This window comes from Lepisosteus oculatus, unplaced genomic scaffold (assembly GCF_040954835.1).
Source record: "Lepisosteus oculatus isolate fLepOcu1 unplaced genomic scaffold, fLepOcu1.hap2 HAP2_SCAFFOLD_45, whole genome shotgun sequence".
Taxonomy (NCBI): Eukaryota; Metazoa; Chordata; class Actinopteri; order Semionotiformes; family Lepisosteidae; genus Lepisosteus; species Lepisosteus oculatus.
This window is the reverse complement of record NW_027167988.1, coordinates 77,951-87,817: the sequence shown is the minus strand read 5'-3', so window position 1 is coordinate 87,817 and position 9,867 is coordinate 77,951. Positions and strand designations below refer to the sequence as shown.

At 46.8% G+C, this 9,867-nt stretch overlaps 3 non-coding genes across 3 annotated transcripts; 1 reads left to right on the top strand and 2 right to left on the bottom strand.

Annotated features, from left to right (window-relative positions):
* The first annotated feature begins 1,525 nt into the window (after positions 1-1,525).
* Positions 1,526-1,599, top strand: trnat-agu (transfer RNA threonine (anticodon AGU)). The gene has a single exon. It is a non-coding gene; the product is annotated as a tRNA-Thr (tRNA).
* Positions 1,600-3,802: 2,203 nt separating this feature from the next.
* On the bottom strand, positions 3,803-3,884 carry trnas-cga (transfer RNA serine (anticodon CGA)). Its single transcript has one exon. It is a non-coding gene; the product is annotated as a tRNA-Ser (tRNA).
* Positions 3,885-7,012: 3,128 nt separating this feature from the next.
* On the bottom strand, positions 7,013-7,129 carry LOC138229541 (U5 spliceosomal RNA). Its single transcript, XR_011185951.1, has one exon. It is a non-coding gene; the product is annotated as a U5 spliceosomal RNA (small nuclear RNA).
* Positions 7,130-9,867: the final 2,738 nt, after the last annotated feature.

Here is a 9,867-nt window from a genome sequence, read left to right as displayed (position 1 = left end):
AGCATTTACATTCCTGTTAGACGCAGGAATTGCCTTTGATTTGCGCGCTTACGAACGCCATGGAAAACGAAACAAAACTAAAGCCCTCAGCTCCTGCACTTGATTATAATGCTGTTACGTGTCGAAGCAGGAATTTATGTCATCCTACCACTGCAATACGGGGAATAGAGGGAAATGAGCACACGCTACGTATGTCTCAATCACTCCCTAGAGTCGTAAGGCGCATTGAAGGGTGCACACCCATCATTAATCGTTGCGCCTCTGTGAAAGGAAAGCTCTTGAGCAGTCTTTGAAACAGCTCGGATGAAACACTTGATTGCTTCCATGTGCATCTGGAGCCCATTTCTTATTTTCACTTCACGCCGCCCAAAGCATTTCTAAAACAGGAGATTCGTGTTTGGGAATGCGCCCTGCCCTACGAATAAAACAGGTCTACGGGTCTGAAACCTGCTCCACGGAAAACAGTTCTGTTGCGCTTTTGATCAAAGGGAGATTCGCTGTTCTTACTTTTTGATGACATAACACCCAAAGGGGCTTCTTTGGAGCTGGATTCCAACCAGCATCCGAAAGTTTCTTGGCGGTATCCTTTACAGTCCTCTGTTCGGTCGACAAGGGACAGAAGGGGGCAGCTTTCCTCACACACACAGTGCAATGTACTGTAGTGTTCCCGTTCATTGAATTCGCAGTTCTGCATCAGACCTCTAACTCGTTTCCTTAGCTTGGATTTAAGCCATGAAGCAGGCTTCTAGTCTATAAACGTCTAGAGAAATCACAAACTATTTGAGAGGCCATCATCCCAGGGGAACTGACAAAGTCTATCCCTAAACACCTAGCGCAATCTCTCGAGAGACTGTCAAAAATCGCTTTCTCCGTTTGCGTTGCAAGTAAGTGAAAACGCGGTCTCAAACCAGAGCCACTTGGCAGCAGCGGCACGTAAATACTGTTACTGTCACTGCTCGATACTGACGTTAGCCTACTATACCATGTTCAGCCACCACTAGGAAATGTACGGCTCTAGTACTGGAGCAAACAACAGGAGGGCCAAAGGCACACGGGCACACATGGAGAGTGACGAGAATGGGACTCAAACCCATGCGTGCAGAGTACAATGGATTAGCAGTCCATCGCCTTAACCACTCGGCCACCTCGTCTAGGAAACTGGGCTGTCCAGACATGGGCTGCAGCGCTCCAGATGATCTTTTTCTTTTTTTTCCCTCGTACTCGAGGGTCATTTTCCTGTTCCACATGCGATTTCAACATTTTCCTTGGGAGATGTCAAGCCAGCAAGCCACTGGTTCAGTGGCCATTGTGGAGTTCAGTGGCCCTGTTGTACACAGAATGCACATTGAGCTCCTTGGACATGAAAAGTTCCAGATAAAAGCCATTTGTCATCCTTTCTCTTGGTGTCGATGTTGCTATTGTATGTAAAGGTGGCAACTTGCTCAGCGAACAGGCGGAGCACACACCGAATGCAGATGTGTCTGAGTGGTGTGTCCAAGTGGCTGCAAAACGACAGCACTCCCAGGGCGCCGTGGCTTAGTTGGTTAAAGCGCCTGTCTAGTAAACAGGAGATCCTGGGTCCGAATCCCAGCGGTGCCTTTTTTGTTCTGTGTTCTCGAACAGAACTGGTCATTATGGACAACCGCCTACAGCTAGACCTAATTAAATGCAAGTATTCATTTCCTGTCTTTAACGCGACTTGTTTTTCTTAAAATGGATGCAACTTGCAAAACATGAAATACAAACCTTGCTAATCAGTGCTAGCGGCTGGCAAAAAAAAAAAGAAGTCAGCAATGTTTTTTTTCTTTAACCTTAACCCTGCTAATGGAGAAGAGTTAAACAACCGAGTCTATGCAGCTTAAACGGTGCGCACGTCGGGTTCTTAGCTGAAAGGGTGGTAAATCACGCTCACCCCAGTTCTTAATCTTTTAAAGAGGATACAAAATTGAACCTAGTCGCCACATCACATACATCCTGTTCAATGATAAAAAGGTAACATCTATCCTTGCTCCAGAGTAAATCTCACGTTGAAGGCATCTTTTTTTTCACTTTACCGTGAATCGGGCTCGGCTGCACAGAGGAGAGAGCAGAGCAATGAGGTCACTGGGACAGGGGAGTCACATGCTGGCGGTTTGAATACGCGGAAGATCACTGAGGGATCCACAGTATATGGACCCTCCGTGCGCCATCAGTCCGCACTCCGGACTCTGAATCCTGCCATCCGAGTTAAGATCTCGGCGGAACCTGAGGCGCAGTTCCTTCTTAAAACGTAATCTGGTGAGCATTTCTAGAATCGTACTTGTATAGATGCAGCCTTTAATGTGTTGCTAGGTTAAAATTGATGACTTCTTGTATTTCAGTAGGTAACTGCCCTCTTGATTTCAGATTCAATTTCTTTATTACAGGGGCGCTTTTATGAAGACAGAGTCATGTTCAGGTACTTTGCTTGATGGAGGAAGCTCATTTCGGACTCTGTGATCTGCTCACCTGGAAAGGTCTGCTGTACTACTAAAAGAGAGAAGTAGAGTCTGGAAGAAGGGACAATTTTATGATGCTTTGGAAGGTAGGTTTTTTTTTCTTTGAAATCGAAATGAATCAGAATATCAGTGCAAAAGACAAACTCTTGGTTTGGTTTAAAGAAATATGGTTTTAAAACAGACAAAATGTAGAAAACAGGTGTTTCTCACTTTTGGAAAAGAATGGACCGGGGGTAATAGTTTACTAGTTGCAGTGCTGAGCTCACCGGGTTGCAGTCCTGCAATGTCACACGACGGCCAGTGGCGCAATAGATAACGCGTTTGACTACGAATCAGGAGATTGTAAGTTTGACTCCTGCCTGGCTCGGGTCGTTTTTAAACGCATCGGGCTACTCCCCTAAGTAGTCTGTGCTACTTACTGCATTGTAATCGTACTCAGTAAGAGATTTCCTTCATGTAAATGAACTGCACCTGACAGCTTTAGGAAATCACCTGGGCTCAGTACGGTGCTGAGAGCTCAGCGTTGCTGTTGTTCTAATTAGCACGCACTGCATCGGCTATGAACCCGAACTTTTCAATTATTCCGATCATTAAGTCAACACGTAGTCCACATGAAAGGTAGAAATATTCTCTTGTCTGTCTCTTGTTTGTATAGAACTGAATGTCCCTGACAATGTACTGTTAGTTTTAATTGAAGAACGGCATTTGTGTTCAAATATACCAGACAAGTTTATGTAACTGCTCTTGCGACACTAAGTTGTAATTAGTCAAGAAATAAAGTCGAACAACAGCTGCGGGTTTAATTCTGAACGTATGAGATTGCAGCGCCTTTTACTTCCATTGACAAATGATAGAGATTTGAAGAGAGATCTTGCAGACCAGCAAGCAAACCCACGGCTATTTCGGTTTTCTATCTAGGCAACGTTGGTGTCTGCAATAGCATACATGAAAGCGTGATGCAATTTCTGTGGCTACATTTGTTCCACGTCATGCACAGTAAGAATGTTTCTAACACCAAATACAATGTCAACAATTAGCGATCACGCCTTCTCCTCAGTTAACCCACTGAAACCCTTGCTGTTAACAGTTCTTTAATGCGTGCTTTACGAGCACCTATATATTGTGTCGGTTCTTTCAGTTTTATTCATTAGGTTTTCAAAGGCATAAGTACAACACCAGAGGTGCGAACGCAAGATGTGTGGTTATCTGAAGAACTCATTTCCATGGCAGCGGGGCCAAGCGATTTAGCGTTTTTATAGTACCAGGAAAGGAGAAGCGGCACTTCGCCTTTGCCGCGCAGGCATAAGGAGACGTGCGGCAGACGCCATAGTCGGCAGGATTCAAACCTGCGCGGGGAGTCCCCAACGGATTTCGAGTCCATCGCCTTAACCACTCGGCCACGACTACAGCGAGTTCGCCATCGCCGCATTCCTCCTTTAATCTAACACGGAGTGCGACGTGGCTGCGGAAACCTTTTCAAAGTCGCTCTCCGTTAAAAAAAAATAAATACCTTTGACAAAATACGTGCCGGCAGACAGACACGCCTCAGAGGGTTTAAGGCTGGCTTCACGTTCAAATGATAAAGTCTCCCCGTCCGGATGTCAAAATGCAGTTTTGGCAGACAAAAAAAACAACAACAAACCACAAATGTGGATAAGGATTTTACAAGCTGCACCACACTGCACTTTCAAAAGCATTTACATTCCTGTTAGACACAGGAATTGCCTTTGATTTGCGTGCTTACAAACGCCATGGAAAACGAAACAAAACTAAAGCCCTCAGCTCTTGCACTTGATTATAATGCCATTACGTGTCGAAGCAGGAATTTACGTCATCCTACCACTGCAACACGGGAAATAGAGGGAAATTAGCACACGCTACGAATCGTCTCAATCACTCCCTAGAGTCGTAAGGCGCATTGAAGGGTGCACCCCCATCATTAATCGTTGTGCCTCTGTGAAAGGAAAGCTTTTGAGCAGTCTTTGAAACAGCTCGGATGAAACACTTGATTGCTTCCATGTGCATCTGGAGTCCATTTCTTATTTTCACTTCACGCCGCCCAAAGCATTTCTAAAACAGGAGATTCGCATTTGGGAATGCGCCCTGCCCTACAAATAAAACAGGTCTACGGGTCTGAAACCTGCTCCACGGAAAACAGCTCTGTTGCGCATTTGATCAAAGGGAGAGTCGCTGTTCTTACTTTTTGATGACATAACACCCAAAGGGGCTTCTTTGGAGCTGTATTCCAACCAGCATCCTAAAGTTTCTTGGCGGTATCCTTTACAGTCCTCTGTTCGGTCGACAAGGACAGAAGGGGGCAGCTTTCCTCACACATACAGTGCAATGTACTGTACTGTTCCCGTTCATTGAATTCGCAGTTCTGCATCAGACCTCTAACTCGTTACATTAGCTTGGATTTAAGCCACGAAGCAGGCTTCTACTGTATAAACGTCTAGAGGAATCACAAACTATTTGAGAGGCCATCATCCCAGGGGGAACTGACAAAGTCTATCCCTAAACACCTAGTGCAGTCTCTCGAGAGACTGTCAAAAATCGCTTTCTCCGTTTGCGTTGCAAGTAAGTGAAAACGCGGTATCAACCCAGAGCCACTTGGCAGCACGGGCATGTAAATACTGTTACTGTCACTGCTCGATACCGACGTTAGGCTACTATACCATGTTCAGCCACCGCTAGAAAATGTACGGCTCTAGTACCGGAGCAAAGAACAGGAGGGCCAACACCGAACGGGCACAAGTGTCAGACAAGGAGAGCGACAAGGATGGGACTCGACCCCATGTGTGCAGAGCACAATGGATTAGCAGTCCATCGCCTTAACCACTCGGCCCACCCATGTGGGCTGTCCTGACATGGGTTGGCGCACTCCAGTTGATCTTTTTCTTTTTTTTCCCTCATACTCGAGGGTCATTTTCCTGTTCCACATGCGATTTCAACATTTTCCTTGGGAGATGTCAAGCCAGCAAGCCACTACTGTGGTTCAGTGGCCAGTGTGGAGTTCAGTGGCCCTGTTGTACACAGAAAGCACATTGAGCTCCTTGGACATGAAAAGTTCCAGATAAAAGCCATTTGTCATCCTTTCTCTTGGTGTCGATGTTGCTATTGTATGTAAAGGTGGCAACTTGCTCAGCGAGCAGGCGGAGCACACACCGAATGCAGATGTGTCTGAGTGGTGTGTCCAAGTGGCTGCAAAAAGACAGCACTCCCAGGGCGCCGTGGCTTAGTTGGTTAAAGCGCCTGTTTAGTAAACAAGAGATCCTGGGTCTGAATCCCAGTGGTGCCTTTTTTTGTTCTGTGTTCTCTAACAGAACTGGTCATTATGGACAACCGCATACGTCTAGACTTAATTAAATGCAAGTATTCATTTCCTGTCTTGAACGACTTGTTTTTCTTAAAATGGATGCAACTTGCAAAATATGAAATACAAACCTCGCTAATCAGCGCTCGCGGCTGGCAAAAAAAAAAGAAGTCAGCAATGTTTTTTTCTTTAACCTTAAGCCTGCTAATGGAGAAGAACCTAGTCGCCATATCACATACATCCGTTTCAACGATAAGAAGGTAACAACTATCCTCACTCCAGTGTAAATCTCACGTTGAGGGCATATTTTTTTCCACTTTACCATGAGTCGGGCACAGTTGCACAGAGGCGAGAGCAGAGCAATGAGGTCACGGGGACAGGGGAGTCACACGCTGGCGGTTTGAACACGCGGAAGATCACTGAGGGATCCACAGTATGTGGACCCTCCGTGCGCCATCATTCCACACTCCAGACTCTGAATCCTGCCATCCGAGTTAAGATCTCGGCGGAACCTGAGGCGCAGTTCTTTCTTAAAACGTAATCTGGTGAGCATTTCTAGAATCGTACTTGTATAGATGCAGCCTTTAATGTGTTGCTAGGTTAAAATTTATGACTTCTTGAACTTCAGTAGGCAACTGCCCTCTTGATTTCGGATTTAATTTCTTTATTACAGGGGCGCTTTTATGATGACAGAGTCATGTTCAGGTACTTTGCTTGATGGAGGAAGCTCATTTCGGACTCTGTGATCTGCTCACCTGGAAAGGTCTGCTGTACTTCTACAAGAGAGAAGTAGAGTCTGGAGGAAGGGACAATTTTATGATGCTTTGGAAGGTAATGTTTTTTTTTCTTTGAAATCGAAATGAATCAGAATATCAGTGCAAAAGACAAACTCTTGGTTTGGTTTAAAGAGATATGATTTTAAAACAGACAAAATGTAGAAAACAGGTGTTTCTCACTTTTGGAAAAGAATGGACCGGGGGTAATATTTTACTAGTTGCAGTGCTAAGCTCACTGGGTTACAGTCCTGCAATGTCACACCAGGGTCAGTGGTGCAATGGATAATGTGTCTGACTATGGATTAGGAGTTTGGAGGTTCGACTCCTGCCTGGCGCTGGTTGTTTTTAAACACATCAGCCTACTCCCTAAGTAGCCTGTGCTACTTACTGCATTGTAAGAGCGATTGTGAGCGGTTTTGTTTTCTCTCTTTGACCAGCCCAGCTGCGCCCCACCCGAAGGCAGGGAAGCACAAAAATTGTATGGAACTCATTCATGCTCCTCTCCATGGAAATCTTTAGTAAAAGGCAAAAGATTTGTACGAGATGAAGAGAAACCAGAGTGCGTGGCTGGACAGCTGCAGGAGCCCAGGCCGCCTTCAAGCCCTCTGCCCTGCCGGTCGTGGTTGGCAATGCACCTGGCCTTACAAACGAGCCAGTGGGGCCCGTTCAGCTCCGGGCTCATCGCCTGCGGCTCTCGGCTTACCTGGCAGGGGAGATACCTTGATCAGCCTGTAGTTGGTGTAGTTGGATTGTTTTCTTGTTTTCTGGAAGCAGTGTTTGTTTTGCAGTTTGAGATGGCAACCTTTGGATCCCGCAAGAATGCTGTACGTTTTGAGCTTTTGGATGACCTCTTCATGGATCGTATGCAGTTAGGCAGAAAAGTGTTACAGAAGGAACTTGGCTTTGAACCTCGGCACTTGGATTTCATCTTCGCTCTCCCAGGTCAGAAAGCATTTGAGGTTGTTTTTGCTACCTATTCTCTGTTTGAACAATGTGTGGATGTGTTTGAGGCAAAAAGAGGGAAAGTTCCTGCCCTTGAGAAGATCAACTTGCAGCCTCTGACACAGAGAGAGAGGAAAACGGTGCATGTTGTTATGTTCTCGGAAATGGCAAAGACGGAGGACATTCACACCTGGCTTAAGCAGTACTGCACAGTCCACCATGGAACTGAGGTTAGAGATGTTGACGGTATAAAAACAGGAGCAAGGAAATTCGAGGTTCGCTTGCTACCGGACAATGTAAATGGAGGCTTAAGGCACCTGCCCTCTACAATCCGGCTGGGCGCCTGCAATGGCTATGTTTTTTATGTGGGACAACCAAAGGTGCGTCGGCGCTGTGGTGCTGTGGGACACCTGGCATCGTCCTGCACTGTGAAATGCTGCAAGACCTGTGGCAAACAGGGACATTTAGCCTCTGACTGTTCAATGCTGCCAAAGTGCAATTTATGTGGCTCGGAAGGACACGTTTTTAAGAACTGCCCTCACGCCTACGCCAATAAACTCAAAATGAGAAAGGATGAGGCAGTGCTTGTTTCAGCCAAACCGGCCCGAAAAGCCAAAGCAAACAACAAGTCAAACAAAGAACCCTTGTTGAACAAAGAGTCTCAGCCTCCAGCCAGGATCAGTCCTGCTGTGGCTCCGGGGCCGGTGGAAGAGAAATCCACTACGCTCCCACAACCGCAGACTGCACCAGACAAGCACGAGGGTTTGAAAACCCCAGAGAACAGCGAGGACCCCTCCCCCACTCCTGCTCCTCAGAACGAGGGCCATTGTGGGGCCCCCACCGGTGGAGCGGGTCCAACGACGATACCCAGGATTCAGCGGAGCTGCTTTTCTCAGACTCTGCAAGTGCTACAGATGCCCTCCTCTCCTCCATCCAGTCCGTCACGGAGGATCTGCAACAGCTGGTGGGTGAGGGGGAAGAGGAGACTGGTGCATCGGCTGCACCCCTTTCCCCTCAGTGCTACCAGGAGCTGGACTTGAGGAAAAGGAAAAATGACTCTGTTTTCTCCCCGAGCGAGGAGGAAGGAGAGCATGGCGATAGGGACAGCTGGAACCCCTCCACCCCTCCTTCTACCCCCTTCCTTGAAATGGACTCCGTGAACGCTTTTACTGCTGCCACCCTGATGAAGGCTCATTCAGAGGATGGCTGGCAGGAAATTGGTAAGAAGAAAAAGAAAAAGAGAAGGTAACAGGTGAGACCGAAGAGAAATGTGTTTTGTAAAGACTGGTTCCACTTTCTTATGTAATATGGCTCTAAACATAATTTCTCTTAACACCAGAGGTATCAATGACAGAGTTAAATGCCAGTGTGTCTTTGATTACCTCCAGCAGAGAGAGGGAGATGTGTTGATGTTGCAGGAGTGTGCTTTAGCCTATCAAGAGAGGTATAAAAGCTTTGAAGATAGGTGGGATAAAGGGCCTTCTGTTTGGTCAGGGGACAATAACAACAGAGCCTCTGGCGTGGCCATTCTTTTCAAAGGATGGGCTTTCAAATTGAAAAGTATTCAGAGGGTCATAGATGGCAGGTTGCTGTGTGTGGATGTGGAATGGGGGACCGTTAACCTGCGGCTAATCAATGTGTATTGTCCTACTGACGTGGGAGGAAGGGTGGAGCTACTCAAGGCACTCTCTCCCCTATTGTTAAGTAGCACAGACGTGATAGTGGGAGGGGATTTTAATTGTATCTTAGAGCACACAGACAGGCAGTCTAGCTCTCCGATAAAATTGGATTCCAGCTCACTGGCCCTGCAAAACTTAGTTCAAGACTTTAAACTCTCAGACACATATAGATGTATATATCCCACAACAGCAGGATATAAATGGTCAGGGAGGAATAGCAGCTCCAGAATTGACTATTGCTTTGTCTCAGAGAGAGTGAAAGTTGTTGGGGTCACTCTTCAGCCTGTCTTCTTCTCAGATCATCAGGCTTTAGGGTGTAGAGTGGAACTCAAGGGCGGGACTGTCTTTGGCCCAGGCCTATGGAAACTCAACACTAAGCTGCTAGAGAACGAGGGGGTAGTATCCCGCTACAAGGAGAAACTATCACAGTGGCTGTCCTTGCAGTGTCTGTACGGGTCAGTAGGAGAGTGGTGGGAGGAGGTGAAGATGAGGACAAAGGCCTTTTTCATGGCTGAGGGAAGGAAGGCTGCTGCCAGACGGAGAGGAGTGCTAGCCAGGAAACAGAGGCAGCTGCAGCGTCTCTACACGATGCTGCACAGTGGCTTCGCTGTGCTCGAGGATATCACCCTTTTAAAAAAGGACATCCGGAGCATAGCCGAAGAAAGTAGTCGAGGAGTGCT